The 19,787-nt window shown below is 38.2% G+C and overlaps 1 long non-coding RNA gene and 1 pseudogene across 2 annotated transcripts in view; one reads left to right on the top strand and one right to left on the bottom strand.

Annotated features, from left to right (window-relative positions):
• The window catches only part of LOC143665262 (uncharacterized), a 56,353-nt gene that overhangs the window by 9,831 nt on the left and 26,735 nt on the right, over nt 1-19,787 (bottom strand). For both annotated transcript variants that reach the window (XR_013166817.1, XR_013166816.1), the window contains exon 3: nt 1,675-1,738. This is a non-coding gene — a long non-coding RNA (uncharacterized LOC143665262). The remainder of the gene's footprint in view (nt 1-1,674; nt 1,739-19,787) is intronic.
• LOC143665261 (shugoshin 1-like) lies at nt 689-2,276 on the top strand (annotated as a pseudogene).

Below are 19,787 nucleotides of genomic sequence, written 5' to 3'. Positions count from 1 at the left end.
CATTGTCTAATTTCTTTTCTGATTTCTTCTTTGATGTATTGATTGTTATGAGTGTGTTATTTAATCTTCACATATTTATGAATTTTCCAGTTCTCTTTCTGTAATTTATTGCTAGTTCTATTTCATTGTGGTCAAAGAAGACATATGGTATGATTTGAATATTTTAAAATTTATTGAAGTTTATTTTGTGGTTTAACAGAGGGTCTATCCTCGAAAACTATGCATATACATTAGAGAGAATGTGTATTCTGTTGCTGTTGGATGTAGTGTTCTATATGTTTATAAGCTCTAGTTGATTTATGCTATCATTCAAGTTTTCTATTTCCTTATTGATCTGTCTAGTTATCTATCCATTATTTAAAGTAGAATATTAAAGTCTCCAACTATTTATGTAGAACTATCTATTTCTCACTTCAAATCTGTCAATACTCTGGCCGGGCAGGTGTCTGCCTGCGCCCGGACTAGGTGACGCCATTGCATCATGTGACCATTGCCCGGCCACCGATGGACGAGCACAGTGGAGAATTTCTAATGTAGTCATGGAAGTCAAAAGCGACAGAGCTGGTGCCACAGACTGTGGAGTTCAGAGCCCAGGACTTGTGGTGCCTGTGACCCGACAGCCTCGCAGAGCCTTGGAATGTGAGGAGGAGGGTAGCAGCTGCACCAAAAGTATTGGCCAAGGCAGAAAATGGCCAAGGAAAGGTGCCTTAAAAAGTCCTTTCAAGATATAAAGAAACGAATGAAAGAGAAAAGGAATAAAAACTCGGCAGAAGTTGGCAAATGCAAGTCTTTTGCAGCTGCACCATGCCAAACAATCACCAACATTTCTACACCCCTGAAACATTGCCAAGACAACAGTAGGATATTAGTTTTAGCTTTGGAAAATGAAAAATTCAAAGTGAGAGAAACCCAAGATATCATCCTACAGCTGAGAAGAGAATGTTACTACCTCACATGTCAGCTATATGCATTGAAAGAAACAGTTACTTCACAACAAACAGAAGAACCTGCTCAGCACCAGGAAATATGTCCCTCTGGAATGAACTCCAATAGTGATAACAGCTCCTGGGAATTACTTGTAAAGGATTTACTGCAAATTCCTCTTCAGAAGGTGACCTTCCAAGACAAGATGTATCGTTCCAAATACAAGAGCAAATACCTACTGTTCAAGACAGGTTGAGGTTTGATTTTGAGTCAAGTGAAGATAAGCCTACTAACAATGTCTTACCTAGAACCATATCAGTTCATCACAATTTAAAAAAATATTTTAGCCATCTATACCAACTTGATACTATGGATAATTTTGACACTAATCATTTGAAAGGGGAATCTTTTGCATTGGAAAGAATTCGACTTGCAGACCCACTCATAAATGTACATGTACCTGAAAATGTAGAACAAAATGTTTGTCAATGGAACAAGGACCAAATTAACTTATCACAAAGTTGGTTTAACCAGCAAGCCTTACTAAAACAAAAGAAATCATCTTAGAGTCTAAAGCTGGACAAACTAAATCTAAGTATAGAGATGCACAAAGAAGAAAAAGAGAAAAGAAAAGTTAACAGAAGAAGAAAATCAAAGTCTATATCAGGGTATAGAGGGAGCAAAAGGGAAAGTAAAAAAACTGTTTCCCAAAAAAATTTGCATGGATCTTTCAGTTCCAGTGATACTTACAATTTTAATTTGGAAAAGGGTATTCATCTCACTCCTCTCTGGCAAAACAGAAAGAGTGGTGATTCTAAAAGAGAAGAAAGCAAATATGATTCTGAAATGAGCATCTAGGAACCAAGTGAGTCAGGAGACAATTCTGGTGACCTCTATTTGCCTTCTAAAAATACTTGCAAATGCATTCAAAATCTCCCCAGAAAATCTGATAGAAGCCCAATCACCAGGCCTCTATGTAAAAGACCACTAAAATAAACAGTTGAAAAGGAGACCCAGGGTTCCAAGTCAATAAAAACTCCTACTAGTACACTACCTGAAACTTACCAGTCAACTCATCTTGGTCTGAAGGATATCACAAATGTCTCCTTATCGCCTATACTGAAAATTAGAAAACTTCTCTTTCTCCCAAAAAGAACACAGAAAGCCTAGCAATGTCTTTGTGTAAATGTAGGTGCACAGCCAGTATAAACTATAAGGAACCCACACTGGCTTTGAAATTGAGAAGAGGGGACCCTTTTCCAGATTTGTGTTTCTTGAATCCTCCCATTTTCAAGTCAAAAAAGTACTCCAGATGTAGTTCTAAAAAAAAAGGTATTAAGCAAATACAGTGAAGCTTTCATTGGATGCCATTGAAATTCATCCCATACTCCAACTTTGCTCAAAACAGTTTGTAAGGTAGTGCACAAGTGGGTCAAGTTATTGTCATAAAATATTCCTTGACGGGACTGTGTAGATCATGAACATTTCTATAATTATACTTAAAATTTTGTGGTTGATCTTAACCATTAATGAACTTTAGTTTATTTTTTCCTTTGAATATAAATAACCGGACTTAATAGTTTAGATTTCTTATGCTGCCTAAAACCTTCCATTTTAGTAAAAATGTATCTTTTACCAAAAATTTGAAATTAATGGTTATTCAAATTAAGATGCTTTAATTGTAAGTTTTTGGCATCTTTATTTTTTCCTTAAGTAGGGGATGCTAAAGTGATTTTCAAAGTCAGCCTGAGGACCTTTTGAAACTCATTATACTATTTAAGTAAATCCTTGACATTCACAGTAAGGTATACCTTAAGTTGTTTGTGGATCCTGTATCTCACAGTTGTGTTTAATTTTTCAGATAAAATATATATGAGATCATGATTAGAGAAATGATGACTGCTTAGGCATAGGCACTAGGCAAGTGGTAGCCCTGCACCCAAAGTTCTAAGGGCACATTGTTCAAAGCGATGCCTCAAGAATCATAAATCATTATTTGTAGACTTTCAGGATAGCTCCTATTTAGGCAAATAAAGTTTTGTGTAAGATTGAAAAAAAATCTGTCAATTCTTGTTTCATATATTCTGGGACTTTGCCATTAGGGGCACATATATTTACAATTGCTATTTCTTCCTGTTGAATTGACTGATTCACCAGTAGATAGTGATATTCTTTGTCTCCCATACTCATTTTTCTTAAAGTCTATTTTATCTGCTATAAGTTTATCAGTCTGACTCTCTTTTAGTTGCTTTTTGCATAGTATATTTTTTCATCCTCGTGTTTTCAACCTACTTGTGTCTTTGAATTTAAGGCAAGTCTCTTATAAACAGCATAGATTTGTTCATGTTTTCTTATTCATTCTGCCAATCTCTGCCTTTCAACTCAAGAGTTTATTCTATTTACATTTAAAGTAACCACTGATAGAGCCCGCCCGCCCTCCTTTCCCCTCTTTGTCCGCTGGCCCGGTGCACGGCGTCCACGCCCCGCAGCAGCCAGCCCGCCCGCCCTCCTCTCCCCTCTTTGTCCACCGGCCTGCCGCGCAGCGCCCATGCCCCGCAGCAGCCAGCCCGCCCACCCTCCTCTCGCCTCTTTGTCCGCCGGCCTGGTGCGCGGCGCCCACGCCCCACAGCAGCCAGCCCACCCACCCTCCTCTCCCCTCTTTGTCCGCTGGCCCGAAGCACGGCGCCCACGCCCCGCAGCAGCCAGCCTGCCCGCCCTCCTTTCCCCTCTTTGTCCGCCGGCCCGGCACGCGGCGCCCACGCCCCGCAGCAGCCAGCCCGCCCACCCTCCTCTCCCCTCTTCCCCCTCCTGCTCCGGTGGCTCTCCAACCACCACAGTGCCCTCTTCCACCTTCGCCAGCTCCTCTGCCACCGGCCTCGACAGCCTTGCCACCCTCACCTTTCCTCCTCCAGAACAGCTACTGGGGGAGTGGAGACAATACAGAGCAGCTCCTGGAGCCACGACAGAGATCAGAGGGACGGCGTACCCCATCCTGGAACGGCTGACTGTCTGGGAGAACCAGCTCCGGTGAGATCACCGAGGGGCGCGGGCTTTCCCGGGCGGGACGGCAAGTGGCCAGAGTCCCTCCCTTCCTCCTTCCCAGGCCAGCTGGCAGAATTGGGCAGGCGGTCCCCGTGGGCCGCGGCGGCTGGCGCCCCCACCACGTGAGGCCCCCCGGACCAACTGAGAGAGTTGGGTCGGAAATCCCCAGACTGCGGAGAACGGTGACCGGGGGGTCCCTTCCAAACACGTGACTCCCCGGTCCGGCTGGGAACAGTGCACTCTCCTGAGCTGCGACAGCTGGTGCCTTCCCGCCATGCTTGGCACCCCGGGCTGACTAGGAAATTCGGTCGGGCACTCTCCCGTGCTGTGGCGGCCGGCGACCCTCCCCGCATTCGGAACCCCGGGCCGGTTGGCACTCTTCCAAGACGCTTCGGCTGCCGAACCTCCCCTACGGCGAGAGTTTTCCAAAGTTAAACAGCAACTTTCACTGGTGGAACCCATAGACAAACGTGTGCCACGAGCGCCACCTACTGGGCAGGATAAGAGAAACAGAACCCAGAGATTTCACAGAAAAATCTTTCAACCTGTGGGGTCCAACACCCAGGGAAATCTGACTAAATGCCCAGACACCAGCAGAAGATAATGGATCACGCTCAGAAAATTGAAAATATGGCCCAGTCAAAGGAACAAACCAATAGTTCAAATGAGATACAGAAGCTGAAACAACTAATGCTGAATATACGAACAGAAATGGAAAACCTCTTCAAAAACGAAATCGATCTAATTGTTTTGTTAATTCTTTTTTTAATTAATAAAAAAAATAATAAAATAAAATAAAATAATCTAAAAAAAAAACGAAATCGATAAATTGAGGGAGGACATGAAGAAGACATGGGCTGATCAAAAAGAAGAAATAGAAAAACTGAAAAAACAAATCACAGAGCTTATGGAAGTGAAGGATAAAGTAGAAAAGATGGAAAAAACAATGGATACCTACAATGATAGATTTAAAGAGACAGAAGATAGAATTAGTGATTTGGAGGATGGAACATCTGAATTCCAAAAAGAAACAGAAACTATCCGGAAAAGAATGGAAAAATTCAAACAGGGTATCAGGGAACTCAAGGACAATATGAACTGCACAAATATACATGTTGTGGGTGTCCCAGAAGGAGAAGAGAAGGGAAAAGGAGGAGAAAAACTAATGGAAGAAATTATCACTGAAAATTTCCCAACTCTCATGAAAGACCTAAAATTACAGATCCAAGATGTGCAGCGCACCCCAAAGAGATTAGACCCAAATAGGCGTTCTCCAAGATACTTACTAGTTAGAATGTCAGAGGTCAAAGAGAAAGAGAGGATCTTGAAAGCAGCGAGAGAGAAGCAATCCATCACATACAAGGGAAACCCAATAAGACTATGTGTAGATTTCTCAGCAGAAACCATGGAAGCTAGAAGACAGTGGGATGATATTTTTAAGTTACTAAAAGAGAAAAACTGCCAACCAAGACTCCTATATCCAGCAAAATTGTCCTTCAAAAATGAGGGAGAAATTAAAACATTCTCAGACAAAAAGTCACTGAGAGAATTTGTGACCAAGAGACCAGCTCTGCAAGAAATAATAAAGGAAACACTAGAGTCAGATACAAAAAGACAGAAGAGAGAGGCATGGAGAAGAGAGTAGAAAGAAGGAAAGTCAGATATGATATATATAATACAAAAGGCAAAATGGCAGAGGAAAATATTATCCAAACAGTAATAACTCTAAATGTTAATGGACTGAATTCCCCAATCAAAAGACATAGATTGGCAGAATGGATTAAAAAACAGGATCCTTCTATATGCTGTCTACAGGAAACACATCTTAGACCCAAAGATAAACATAAGTTGAAAGTGAAAGGTTGGGAAAAGATATTTCATGCAAATAAAAACCAGAAAAGAGCAGGAGTGGCTATACTAATATCCAACAAATTAGACTTCAAATGTAAAACAGTTAAAAGAGACAAAGAAGGACACTATATACTAATAAAAGGAACAATTAAACAAGAAGACATAACAATCATAAACATTTATGCACCGAACCAGAATGACCCAAAATACACGAGGAATACACTGCAAACACTGAAAAGGGAAATAGACTCATATACCATAATAGTTGGAGACTTCAATTCACCACTCTCATCAATGGACAGAACATCTAGACAGAGGATCAATAAAGAAATAGAGAATCTGAATATCACTATAAATGAGCTAGACTTAACAGACATTTATAGGACATTACATCCCACAATAGCAGGATACACCGTATTCTCAAGTGCTCATGGATCATTCTCAAAGATAGACCATATGCTGGGTCACAAAGCAAGTCTTAACAAATTTAAAAAGATTGAAATCATACACAACACTTTCTCAGATCATAAAGGAATGAAGTTGGAAATCAATAATAGGCGGAGTGCCAGAAAATTCACAAATACATGGAGGCTCAACAACACACTCTTAAACAACAAGTGGGTCAAAGAAGAAATTGCAAGAGAAATTAGTAAATACCTAGAGGTGAATGAAAATGAAAACACAACATATCAAAACTTATGGGGCGCAGCAAAGGCAGTGCTGAGAGGGAAATTTATTGCCCTAAATGCCTTTATCAGAAAAGAAGAAAAGGCAAAAATGCAGGAATTAACTGTCCACTTGGAAGAACTGGAGAAAGAACAGCAAACTAATCCCAAAGCAAGCAAAAGGAAAGAAATAACAAAGATTAGAGCAGAAATAAATGAAATTGAAAACATGAAAACAATAGAGAAAATCAATAAGACCAGAAGTTGGTTCTATGAGAAAATCAATAAGATTGATGGGCCCTTAGCAAGATTGACAAAAAGAAGAAGAGAGAGGATGCAAATAAATAAGATCAGAAATGGAAGAGGAGACATAACTACTGACCTCACAGAAATAAAGGAGGTAATAACAGGATACTATGAACAACTTTACGCTAATAAATACAACAATTTAGATGAAATGGACGGGTTCCTGGAAACACATGAACAACCAACTTTGACTCAAGAAGACATAGATGACCTCAACAAACCAATCACAAGTAAAGAGATTGAATTAGTCATTCAAAAGCTTCCTAAAAAGAAAAGTCCAGGACCAGATGGCTTCACATGTGAATTCTACCAAACATTCCAGAAAGAATTAGTACCAACTCTCCTCAAACTCTTCAAAATAATCGAAGTGGAGGGAAAACTACCTAATTCATTCTATGAGGCCAACATCACCCTCATACCAAAACCAGGCAAAGATATTACAAAAAAAGAAAACTACCGACCAATCTCTCTAATGAATATAGATGCAAAAATCCTCAATAAAATTCTAGCAAATCGTATCCAACAACACATTAAAAGAATTATACATCATGACCAAGTAGGATTCATCCCAGGTATGCAAGGATGGTTCAACATAAGAAAATCAATTAATGTAATACACCACATCAACAAATCAAAGCAGAAAAATCACATGATCACCTCAATTGATGCAGAGAAGGCATTTGACAAGATTCAACATCCTTTCCTGTTGAAAACACTTCAAAAGATAGGAATACAAGGGAACTTCCTTAAAATGATAGAGGGAATATATGAAAAACCCACAGCTAATGTCATCCTCAATGGGGAAAAATTGAAAACTTTCCCCCTAAGATCAGGAACAAGACAAGGATGTCCACTATCACCACTATTATTCAACATTGTGTTGGAAGTTCTAGCCAAAGCAATTAGACAAGAAAAAGAAATACAAGGCATCAAAATTGGAAAGGAAGAAGTAAAACTATTACTGTTTGCAGACAATATGATACTATACGTCGAAAACCCGGAAAAATCCACAACAAAACTACTAGAGCTAATAAATGAGTACAGCAAAGTAGCAGGCTACAAGATCAACATTCAAAAATCTGTAGCTTTTCTATACACTAGTAATGAACAAGCTGAGGGGGAAATCAAGAAACGAATCCCATTTACAATCACAACTAAAAGAATAAAATACCTAGGAATAAATTTAACCAAAGAGACAAAAACCTATATAAAGAAAACTACAAAAAACTGCTAGAAGAAATCACAGAAGACCTAAATAGATGGAAGGGCATACTGTGTTCATGGATTGGAAGACTAAGTATAATTAAGATGTCAATCCTACCTAAATTGATTTACAGATTCAATGCAATACCAATCAAAATCCCAACAACTTATTTTTCAGAATTAGAAAAACCAATAAGCAAATTTATCTGGAAGGGCAGGTTGCCCCGAATTGCTAAAAACATCTTGAGGAAAAAAAACGAAGCTGGAGGTCTCGCGATGCCGGACTTTAAGGCATATTATGAAGCCACAGTGGTCAAAACAGCATGGTATTGGCATAAAGATAGATATATCGACCAATGGAATCGAATAGAGTGCTCAGATATAGACCCTCTCATCTATGGACATTTGATCTTTGATAAGGCAGTCAAGCCAACTCACCTGGGACAGAACAGTCTCTTCAATAAATGGTGCCTAGAGAACTGGATATCCATATGTAAAAGAATGAAAGAAGACCCGCATCTCACACCTTATACAAAAGTTAACTCAAAATGGATCACAGATCTAAACATTAGGTCTAAGACCATAAAACAGTTAGAGGAAAATGTTGGGAGATATCTTGTGAATCTTACAACTGGAGGCGGTTTTATGGACCTTAAACCTAAAGCAAGAGCACTGAAGAAAGAAATAAATAAATGGGAGCTCCTCAAAATTAAACACTTTTGTGCATCAAAGAACTTCATCAAGAAAGTAGAAAGACAGCCTACACAATGGGATATAATATTTGGAAATGACATATCAGATAAAGGTCTAGTATCCAGAATATATAAAGAGATTGTTCAACTCAACAACAAAAAGACAGCCAACCCAATTACAAAATGGGAAAAAGACTTGAACAGACACCTACCAGAAGAGGAAATACGGATGGCCAAGAGGCACATGAAGAGATGCTCAATGTCCCTGGCCATTAGAGAAATGCAAATCAAAACCACAATGAGATATCATCTCACACCCACCAGAATGGCCATTATCAACAAAACAGAAAATGACAAGTGCTGGAGAGGATGCGGAGAAAGAGGCACACTTATCCACTGTTGGTGGGAATGTCAAATGGTGCAACCACTGTGGAAGGCAGTTTGGCGGTTCCTCAAAAAGCTGAATATAGAATTGCCATACGACCCAGCAATACCATTGCTAGGTATCTACTCAAAGGACTTAAGGGCAAAGACACAAACGGACATTTGCACACCAATGTTTATAGCAGCGTTATTTACAATTGCAAAGAGATGGAAACAGCCAAAATGTCCATCAATAGAAGAATGGCTAAATAAACTGTGGTATATACATATGATGGAATATTATGCAGCTTTAAGACAAGATAAACTTATGAAGCATGTAATAACATGGATGGACCTAGAGAATATTATGCTGAGTGAGTCCAGCCAAAAACTAAAGGACAAATACTGTATGGTCCCACTGATGTGAACGGACATTCGAGAATAAACTTGAAATATGTCATTGGTAACAGAGTCCAGCAGGAGATAGAAACAGGATAAGATAATGGGTAATTGGAGCTGAAGGGATACAGACTGTGCAACAGGACTAGATACAAAAACTCAAAAATGGACAGCACAATAATACCTAATTGTAAAGTAATCATGTTAAAACACTGAATGAAGCTGCATCTGAGCTATAGGGTGTTTTTTTTTTTTAACTATTATTACTACTTTTACTTCTTTTCTCTATATTAACATTTTATATCTTTTTCTGTTGTGTTGCTAGTTCCTCTAAACCGATGCAAATGTACTAAGAAACGATGATCATGCACCTATGTGATGATGTTAAGAATTACTGAGTGCATATGTAGAATGGTATGATTTCTAAACGTTGGGTTAATTTCTTTTTTTTTTCCATTAATAAAAAATAAATAAATAAATAAAAATAAAAATAAAGTAACCACTGATAATGTAGGACTTTCTGTTGTCAATTTGCTATTTGGACTTTGTATATCTTATAGCTTTTTTGTACCTCAATTCTGCTAGTGGCTTCTTTTATATTTATTTGATTTTTTTGTAGTGTACCATTTTGAATCTCTTCTCATTTTCTTTTGTCTGTCTTTTCCATATATTATCTCTGTAGTTACCATGGTGCTTACATTTAACATCCTAAATCTATAATAGTCATGTTTGATTTGATACCAATTTAACTTTAATAGGATACTCAAAAACTGTTCAATACTCTTTTCATCCAGCTTTTAGTGGTACTTGTTACAAAATATTTATTTATACATTGTATATCCAAAACCATACACATCATTACTTTTGGGGGATGGAGGTGTGTGCCTGGTCCAAGAACTGAACCTGGGTCTCCCGCATGGAAGGCAAGCATTTTACCACTGAACCACGCATGCACCCCATTATTACTTTTTTTTGCATTTGCATTTTAGAATCTTTAACACATAAAAGGTGGTGTTATGTGGTAAAAATATAATACAACTGTTCTGGCATTTATAATTACCCATATGCTTACTTTTACTGGATATCTTTATTTTTTGTGCACTTTGTTCCATTTTTGGAGAGCAGACTCACTGATGTAAGTTTCTTGGTTGGCAGTTTGTTTCTTTCAGTATTTTAAATATTTTTCCCATTGCCTTCTCTCCTCCATGGTTTCTGATGAGTAATCAGTATTTAATCTGATCGGGTCTCCCTTGTATACAACACATTTCTTTTTTCTTACAGCTTTCAGAACTCTCTCTCTTGTCCTTGGCATTTGACAGTTTGACTACCTTAGTAGTCTAGGCATGGTTTGCTTTGAATTTACACTGCTTTTCAGGGTTCATTGGACTTCCTGATATGTATACTCATGTCTTGCATTATGTTTGAGAAGTTTCCCTGCCATTATTTCTTTGAATAATCCTTCTGCCCTCTCTTTCCTCTCCTCTGGAATTGTCATCAATGCTTGATGGTATTTCATCAAGGACACCAGTTCACTTGGGCTCTGTCCTGTTCTTTCAGTTTTTTTCTTCCTGCCTCTCAACCTGAATCATTGCAATTGTCTTGTCTTCAAGTTTACTGATTCTTCTTCCATCTTCAATCTGTAATTGCAACCCTCTAGAGAATTTTCATATAAGTTATTGTGGCCTTCCACCCCGGAGGCTTGGTTCCTTCCTAAAGTTTCTGTCTTTTTATGAAGATACCCATATTATTCATTCATTGTTCTTTCTCCATATTTTCCTTTTATCTCCTTCAGCATTCTGAAGATCAATTTTTTAAGTCTTTGTTCAGTATATCCAAGATATCGTCTTCTCCACTGGTGGTTTCTGGATTTGTATCTTGTTCCTTTAGATGGGCCATCATTTCCTGTGCTCATCTTCAGAATTCAGCCCTCCTATCAAGGATGGGAAGGGCAGAGCCTTCTATGAACCTGCATCTTGTCTTGGGTTTGTGTTTGCTCAGGACTTTAGGCATTCCCCTATTTACAGGAATCCGAATGCACCCACACTCCTGAGTGCTCTATTGTTTGTCTTGAAACCTGGAATCCTTTGCTCCAGGCCACTTTGACCTAATTGTTACACTGTTTTAACTGTTTGCAAGCTGCTTCTGCTTCCAGAGCAAGTTCTGGGAAGGCCAACAAAAGTCCTCGTTTAGTCTTTCAGGCTGAAACCAATAGATTTGATTTGTGGTGCTCCGCTATGTACATAAGGTTTACTCTGCTCCTTCTGGAACAGGGCCAGTCACCCACAATGGGAATTTAGGACACCTTTATAATGCTTCATGGAGGGTGTGGGGGGTGGAGTAAGCAAGAGTATCTATAGCTTCTCCCACCACTTTTTATTTTAAAGCTGCATTTTCTTGATTTGGCCCTTGCACAGTTAGTAGAACTCTTTAATTGTTTCATGGAGTTTTGAGAAAGATAATTCTGCCAGTTTTTACGAGTTGTTCAAAGATTTTGTGGTGAAACAGCTCCCTGGAGCATCTTATGCTGCCATCCTCGTTGACCAGGTGCCTGCATTTCTTACCACTGATTTTTTTAAAATTCCACTATCACCTCATTCATTTTCCTTTTGCCGGAGTAATACTTTGGTGATTCTTTTTGAGGATGCTCTATTTTTTGGAAAAAAGTGAAGTGAGATGTTTTTGTCATAATAATTTAAAGTATATCATAATGTTTTATACTTTTATCTTAATAAATTAGACATTTATGGCCTATTTTTAGCTATAGCAATTATCATTATAAATACAACTTTATTTATAAAATACTATACTTCTTTAGAAAGTATTCATTTCCTATCACTGCCACCCAGTATGAACAATTAGGAAATTTTAATATTCCCAATTTCTCTCTCCTCCCAAGTTTACTTCTCTATCATCTGATTTGGGATGGTTATATTATTAGTGGTAGTGTTTCAAGTTGTTATTTTCATCATTTTTGAAATAATATTTACTTCTCTATTTCATTACCTCTAAGGTTAGAAATTATCTATTAATTAGAAGTAGAAATCATTATACTTATATCATCTTTCACTAACAACTCTATTCCATATTCAGTTACTGGTCAATTTTAACATTCTTTCTACATTATCATATTCTATAATAACCACATTCTTTTCTATACCATAATTTCCACAGGTGTTTTAGCTTAATTCTGCTTTTAATTAGTATCAGAATTCACTATATTGCTTGTACCACTGTTTTTCTATTTATTTTCTGGTCAGCCAAAGTTGATCCTCTAATACAGAGTTGCTCAATCCTAGCATTATTGATATTTCTATTCCAGTCTGACCTTCCAGTAAACTACTGGCTTACAGAAATGTCATATCTGCATGTTTTTTTTTTCTTAAGCCCTTCCCCTAGCCTTATATTGGACATCAATGTTTCTAGTTCATTAACAAAGATATTTTTGCTCCAATAAAAGTGTCATAGTTTTCTCTTGAAGGTATGCAAGAAATATTGTCTTCCCAAGCTATGCCCAAGTTTGATACAATCAGATGATAATTTTTAGCTTACTGCCTCTGGTTCAATGTTCATTGCACTTAGCTTTTTCAATGCACTTGGTTGAATTTTGTCATATATTCTGTTGTTGCAAAAGTTTCCTAGTTTCTACAAAGGCGGACTTTCCATTTATGTTTATCATTCTCCCTATTATTTTCCAGCTTATTTCAGAGAAGGGAAGGTACAAATAAATGCACACAAGAAGCTTAAACCAGGAGTACTTAAATAATGTTTGACATTACCTAGTTAGTGAGATTTATCCACTACATTTTGTTGAATATACTATGAGAAAAAATGTAATTCTATTATGGAAAAACTAGATAGATTGAGGTATACATAGATACTTTTATTGCTTACACAGATCTTTGGTTCATTGTAAAATTCCATTTTAATTTTTAAAGACTCTAATTTGAATTGCATTTTCTCCATATATTTCCTCAAAGAATTATAGAACGCTCTTTTATGAAGTTAAAGATGCCAAGACCTCTACAGTCTGTGACATCTGATTGTGAATTCAATTAAAACTTAAAGATATGAATTATGTATACTGCTTAAACACTGCCTTGCTTTTTATTTTAAAGTTGGTCAGAATCTAATAGCTTTTGCTTTTTAAACCAGGTTCTCTAAGATGCTCTATATTGTCAGAGAAATGGCATTTTATTATAGGACAAATTAATTCTACAATATCCATTGTAGGGACTTCTAAAATGAGTAGGGGGGAGGGGAAGCTTCAGGATGTGACTGGATTGTATAATTGATGAGATAAATCCTCTAACATCACACACATTGATTCTATATGGGAAATAAGTCTATCTAGATTCAGAAGAAAGTTTCAGAAAGAAATATACAATGGAAATCAGGATAAATCTAATAACCTTGATCAATAATAATGCAGTTATGTGGAATAGTACATTGACATCAAAAGGGTAATAGTCACAAAGAAGAAGGTATTTTCCTCAGCTTCAGAGAAAAAATTGTGAAGTATAGATCAACATGAAAATAATTTTCACAGCAAATATTATTCTTATTAAAAATATAACAAATTATCTGGTGTCAATGAAAGTAAAAGTTAGTGATTTCTTCCATGTATAGACTAAGTTTTTAGTTGTTTTTCTTAATCTGTTCAAAATCAGAAGCCACGGACTGCTATACAGTAATTCCCACTTTAAGCCTTGTTGCATTCTCTAATAATATAGTTGTATAATGTTATATTAAAATAGATGTAAGAAGTCTAGTACTGCTGTATTTTCTTTTATTTTAATTGAAAGGAATAATTAGGTAGAAATAAAAGTTTGCTCAAACTAAGCCAAACTGAAAACCACCACCACAACGGTCCTTCAAACATTCATTTAATCAATATGTGTCTTTAATGGTAACAGTTACATGCTTACTGAGAAAGCTTAATTAAGAAGCACAATGATGACATTAGTAAAGGTATAAGAAAGCCATCTGGACATTTAGTCTTTGAAGCCACAGACTATCTGTATTCCACTTTATGTTTTTAAAATGCATTTAGGAATAATTCGGTGAGCCAATATAGCAATACCAGATGTACTCTGCAAGCTGATTATGAAGCAGATGGTTTTATGATCACACTTGTGTTTTAAAAGGTGTTATTCTATTATATAAGGTTCACATTTTCAGCACAAGCTTCTTGTTTAGTACAGTGGATGTTGTCATCCTGTCAGAGCATCTCACACATTTCTCTTTCTCGCATCTGTTCAGTAAGTACGCTGACTGATTATCTTAGCAGGAGGGATAAATCATCCAATTGCATTGTTGGGAGGATGGCATATTATACAGCCCTAATATTCTTATTAATATTGCATCAGTATACCTTATACTTAAGGCAACCATGGAAAATCAACATAGATTTCTAAAAGTCAAGCTGAGTTGCATCCAGTTTATTAAATATCTGATCCATATGACCCAACCAGAACTGACATGAATACTTTATCCATATGCAATGTGGTTTTGTTTTACTCCGTGCAAAGGTGCTATGCACTCTTGAAGCAATTTTACACTAAAAGACTATAACTATAATTACTTAGCATACTAAACTAATAACACAAATATTAGTTTCTACTTAGCCATTATAGAAAATGAATTTGATTACAATTATATGTGTGTTCTTCTGAAGAAAGCAATAAAGTATTCTGTCTTTTGCTCATGCAGTAAATTTCAATTTTTTCAATTCTTTGGGAAGTAGTGACATGTAAAGAAAGCATTTCAGAAAAAAACCTGCCTTGTCTTATGAATGCAGTTTAAGTGTCCTGACACCCTGACAATAGTCACTGTCTGGCCTGTGGATCTGGTCTCATTCTGGGTTTGAGTGATCCAGTGAGAATGATCCAATTATATGAAATGACTATGTTAGTGTTAGTGTGAGAAGAGACCCTCATTCATTCAACTAGCCTTTATTCACCACCTACTAAATGTTCCTGTGCTTGCCCTCAGGGACACAAATATAACTAGATCATTGCACGTACCCCTCAGGAGGTAAAGGGAGTGTGCATATGTTAAATACACATATATGGAGATAACTACTATTATAAACGATTCCTAAACCCTGTTAATGATACTCATTCTGAGAAACTTAAGGGGGAAGTTTACTGATGTGCAATTTACTTTGAAATTCACCCAAAATAAGATGGATTAATGAGGGGGGGAATGGCTAGATGGCTAGATTTGTTGTAAAGTGATTACAATAAAATGTTGATAGAATCCAGATGGTGTACATATAAGGTGGTTAATGTAAAATCCTTTCGACTTTCTGTATGTTTACAAACTTTTTATAATAAAATGGTGGAAAGGAAAGAAAGCAGAGTGCATGAAATTGAATTTATGGAGGAAGGGATGCAGTTGCTTACAGAGACAAGGTTGAGAGTAAGGCCATGAGAGTGGTTGGCTAAGGGTTTGAGGGTGAAAAATAAGGTAAATGGAGGAAAGTCAAAGAATCAAGAAGCCAGGACTGGGAATTGGAAGGTTAATCTACTTAAATTTACATGTATATTGAAATCATCAAAATTGTATATTTGTGATCCTGGAGAAAGTGAGTGAGCCAAGTAGTGAAGCTCAAGGATTCAGAGAAACTGGCCTGGGTGTAGCCTACAGAAACAATGGGAGATGCAAGTGGCATAGTTGATGGCTAAAGAGTCTATGCTGGAGGCTTTCTGGAAAGAATGAGGGACAATATTCTGGATACAATAAGGAGAAACAAAAAAGGGCACTGTTATGGTTGGGTTCATGTGTCAGCTTGGCCTGGTAATGGTGTCCAATTGTCTAGTTACACAAACACTGGCCTAACCATTACTGCAAGGACATTTTGTGGCTGCTTAATAAATAAGAAGGCTGGTTTATTAAATCATCAGCCAAGGGGAGTGCCTTCCACAATTAGTGATGCTTAATCCAATCCATTGAAAGCTTTAAAGGAGCAGTCAGAAGAGAGACTCGCACTCTCTGCTTCAGCCAGCCAGCCTCTCCTGGGGGATTCACTGAAGACCTTCACTGGAGTGGTCATTTTGCAGTCTGCCCTACAGAATTTGGACTTGTACATCTTCACAGTTGCATGAGATACTTTAATAAAATCTCATATTTACAGATATCTCCTGTTGGTTGTATTTCTCTGAAGAACTCAGAATAATACAGCTTGGTACCAAGAGTGGTTCTTGAGACACAGAATCTTAAAAATGGTTTTTTACAATTGGCTTTCTACTCTAATTAGACACAAAGGCACTAATGATTCTATTTACAATAATCAAGATGACAATGACAATCCATGGAGTGAGTTGGCAATAGAGGTATGGAAAGTATCAGCATGTGATTCTGTTAATTGTATACTTCTATAAGGCAAGGCTCTGGGTGACAGTGTTTTTGACACTTTAACAGAGTTTTGTGGAGTTAAGAGGTATAATGATATTGGCTGTTGTTCTTAGATATGCTGGATACAGTTATGAGAAAATGGGATGAGCTGAAGTCTTCAATTTGCAACTTAAACGCCATATGAAAGACATAAAAGTTTCTACGTGTGCCCTGAAAAAAATTTTATTTCCTGTCCTTTCAGACTTGAGATCGTTGAAACTCAGACCCTGGGCCAAATTCTTTGAGTATCAGATTTAGAATGTAAACTAAAGTCTCAACTTTGTAGGGTGTCTGGCTTTAAAGTAAAGGCTTTGATTGGAAAAATAAATGAGATCCTGAAAATTGGGATGGGGACATATGGGTTGATACTGTTAGCAGTGGGGATATTGGAACCTTGGATTCTGCTGAGCCTGCTGGGTAAACCTCTGATGGTCTGCCTGGGGAAACAGCCCCCTCCACCTCTAGCCTGCCTTGAGGAAATAGCCATCCAATCTCCAGCCTGCCCTTAGGAGACAGACCTGACCTCCAGCTTGCCTTGAAGAAGCAGATTCTTCTTCAGTCTTGCCTGAGGAGTCTGCCATCTAATATCCACCTAAAGAGATTAACCCTATAATGCCTGCTAAACCTGTAACCACCACCCCTGGGGAAAAAACTTTTTCTCTTCTGTAAAGTTTAATCCTGTTTCACCAAATAAAACTGCAATGGAATGCCCTGAGGTAATTGACTTAAAGAACACTTCTAATCCTTTTCATGACCCACCGCTGCTACTCCTCTTTTCTTCAAGACTTACAAGTAGACTAAAGTCCTGGCAGGGCCTGAAAAGTAAGGTACAAAGTGTGACACATGAGGAAGTATGCTACACTCCAAAAGAACTGAAGTAAACTATTCCGCAAAAAACACCCAGCATGAGTTTCTCATTTATATAGAGTAAAATTAGGATTATATGTGGGAATGAATATTAAGGATTTGGGATAAGGGTGGAAGGAATATAAATTTGGATCAGGCTGAATTTATTGATATGGGCCAAATAAGCAGAGATTCTGCATTCAGTGTTGTAGTTGGAGGGGTTAGAAAGGGTGTTAACAGTCTGTTTGGGTGACTGGATGAAACATGGATCAAAAGGTGGCCAACATTGACCTGAGGTCAAAATGACAGAACTGCCCTGCTAAATGTAGAGGAGGGGATCCTCTTAGAGATTAGGGTGATCTATTAAATTCTTTTTTGAGCTGCATAAGCAGACAAGTTCTAGGTCAAGTGAACAAAAGTCAAACTTAAATGACAAAAACAGAGAGCCATAGCTCCATAATCAATTCCCAGACTTGAGACAGTTCACAGAGCCAGAGCCCCTTGCAGGAGGGGAAGGCTATTTACCCTTGGGGAAGGACCCTATTGCATGGCTTGTTCTAGTTTGCTAGCTGCTGGAATGCAATATACAAGAAAAAGAATGGCTTTTAAAAGGGGAATTTAATAAGTTGCTAGTTTACAGTTCTAAGGCCAAGAAATTGTCCCGATTAAAGCAAGTCTATAGAAATGTCCAATCTAAGGCATCCAGGGAAAGATACCTTGGTTAAAGAAGGACGATGAAGTTCAGGGATTCTTTCTCAAGTGGAAGGGCATATGGTGAACACAGTCAGAGTTTCTCTCTCATCTGGAAAGGCACATGGTGAACACGGTCAGGGTCCCTCTCTCATCTGGAAGGGCACATGGCGAACATGGCGTCATCTGCTAGCTTCTTCTCTTGGCTTCCTATTTCATGAAGCTCCCCAGGAGGCATTTTCCTTCTTCATCTCCAAAGGTCACTGGCTGGTAGACTCTGCTTCTCATGGCTATGTCATTCTGCTCTGCTATCTCTGAATCTCTTTCTTTCTCCAAAATGTTTCCTGTTTTTTAGGACTCCAGAAACTAATTAAGACCCACCCAAATGGGTGGAGACATGCCTCTACCTAATCCAGTTTAACAACCACTCTTGATTAAATCACATCTCCAGGGAGATGAAATAATTAGTTTCAAACATACAATGCTGAATAGGGATTAAAAGAAGTGGCTGCCTTTACGAAACGGGATTAGGATTAAAACATGGCTTTTCTAGGGTACATACATCATTTCAAACCAGCACACTGCCAAAAATGTATACTGTTAATCTTCTTCCAGCCTTCCCCAAAGACCTACAGCCTTTTACCAGAGTAACTGTGCAATGGAAAAAAGGAAATGATCAGATATCTGGGAGATTATTAGACACTGGCTCAGAAGTGACATTAATTCCAGGAGACCCAAAAATCACTCTGGTTCATCAGTCAGAGCAGGGGCTTATGGAGGTCAAGTGATTGATAGAGTTTTATCTCAGGTCCATCTCTTAGTGGGTCCAGCAGGTCCCCAGAACCATTCTCTTGTTATTTCCCCCGTTCTGGAAGACGTCATTGAAATAAACATACTCAGCAACTGGCAGAATCCCCACATTGGTTCGCTGACTAATGGAGTGAGGGTTATTATGGTAGGAAAGGCCAAGCGAAGCCACTAGAACCTCTCCTACATAGCAAAATAGTATATCAGAAGCAATAGTGGATTCTTGGTAGAATTGCAGAGATTAGTGCCATTCTTAAGGACTTGGAAGATGCAGGGGTGAGTCCCACCACATCCTCATTCAACTCTTCTATTCGGCCTGTGCAGAAAACAGTTAGGTTGTGGAGGATGACAATGGGTCACTGTAAACTTAACCAGATTATGACTCCAACAGCAGCTGCTGTTCCAGATGTCGTATTATTGCTTGAGCAAATCAAGACATCCCCTGGTACCTGCTATGCAGCTATTGATCTGGCAAATGTTCTTTTCTCAATAGCTCTTAGTAAGGACCATGAGAAACAGCTTGCTTCAGCTGGCAAGGCCAGCAGTATGCCTTCACAATCCTACATCCCGGGTATATCTATCTACTCACCAGCCCTATATCATA

The sequence above is a fragment of the Tamandua tetradactyla genome, chromosome 21, assembly GCF_023851605.1.
Source record: "Tamandua tetradactyla isolate mTamTet1 chromosome 21, mTamTet1.pri, whole genome shotgun sequence".
Lineage (NCBI taxonomy): Eukaryota > Metazoa > Chordata > Mammalia > Pilosa > Myrmecophagidae > Tamandua > Tamandua tetradactyla.
The sequence above is the reverse complement of the archived record's forward strand: the minus strand, read 5'-3'. Positions and strand labels throughout refer to the sequence as shown.